The sequence below is a fragment of the Rhagoletis pomonella genome, unplaced genomic scaffold (genome assembly GCF_013731165.1).
Source record: "Rhagoletis pomonella isolate Grant_MI unplaced genomic scaffold, Rhpom_1.0 Rhpom_scaffold_00002, whole genome shotgun sequence".
Classification (NCBI taxonomy): Eukaryota; Metazoa; Arthropoda; class Insecta; order Diptera; family Tephritidae; genus Rhagoletis; species Rhagoletis pomonella.
Window position 1 is genome coordinate 113,115,748 of NW_023458556.1, and position 1,299 is coordinate 113,117,046.

Below are 1,299 nucleotides of genomic sequence, written 5' to 3' on the forward strand. Positions count from 1 at the left end.
ATCGGAGTTTCGCGAAGATGTCTTCGCCGCGTCAGTTACCGTCTACTTCAATGAATTTAATTAAAGAATTAGAAAAATGTAGAATAAAAGATAATCTTGAAAGAAAGCGAATAAAAGAAGATATAAAAGCAAAGGAAACTCTTGAAGAAAAGCGTGCTCGTCGCCTTCGGGAAAAGGATGCGAAAGAAATGCGTAGGCGAGAACGAATTGGCTGGGATACAGAGTATCAGCACTATACCGATCAGGACAATCCATTTGGAGATTCCAATTTAACTTCGACATTTGTATGGGCAAAGAAATTGGAAAAAGAAGGCCTTCAAGATGTGTCAAGCGAGACTGTTGATATACTATCGAGACAAAAACTACACGAGAATAAGCTCGAGCTTGAAAAAGTAAAAAAAAGGCGTATGGAGCGGGAATTAGAAAAACAAGCACGCGAAGACCAGTCGATTTTGCAACAGCGAGCAAAAGAAGCTGCACAGTTTCAAGAATGGGAGTTACAAGAAGACCAATTTCATTTGGAACAAGCTCTTCTGCGAAGTATAATTAGAATACAAGATGGACGAGCGAAGCCGATTGATTTATTAGACCAGTACCTTTCCGGTTTTAAACCAGAAGATACAAATGAAATACAAATGCACGAAACATATGTCCTTTTGAATGGCCTCAGTTAGAAAGATCTCGAAGATCTATTGGTGGACATAAAAATCTACGTTGAATTAGATAAAGGGAACAATATTGATTTTTGGAATGATATGACTGTTATTGTAGAGGACGAACTATTTAAGCTTAAGAAAAGTGCAAATAATAATCCAGATTATGAAAGTGGATCATGTTCTCGAAGAGAGGGTATACATGACTGCGTAGCAAAAGATGTTGCTGAAATTTTCCGTAAGAAAAATACGAAGCAACTAAATGAACTCCGTACAAAAATAGAAAATAAAATAATATCAAGGTCAGACGGTGTAGACATAAGTTATTGGGAAAGTTTACTTTCTCAATTAAAAGCACATATGGCTCGTGCCCGTTTGCGAGATAAACATCACGAGAACTTGCATAAAAAACTGAATATTTTAAAAACTAAAGATGATGCCGAGCGTTCTGATGCCCCGTCGACATCTAATAACGAAGAAACTAATTCTACCTATATTGAGACATTTGATAATGATAATAGGGAATTCAAAAATGAATTAAACCTCTTACAGCGATTTTTTGATATGTACGAAGATGGAAAATACAGTCCAACTTATGTCCAAAACCTTGATGATGAAAATGCTTTGCCAACTATTACTAAGGAAG

The 1,299-nt window shown here is 36.3% G+C and overlaps 1 protein-coding gene and 1 pseudogene across 1 annotated transcript in view; both read left to right on the forward strand.

The window, feature by feature from the left end:
- LOC118734350 (MAP kinase-activating death domain protein-like) overlaps positions 1–1,299 on the forward strand; it is a gene marked incomplete at its 3' end in the record, with an annotated part of 178,888 nt that overhangs the window by 14,200 nt on the left and 163,389 nt on the right.
- Positions 7–1,298, forward strand: LOC118757116 (annotated as a pseudogene).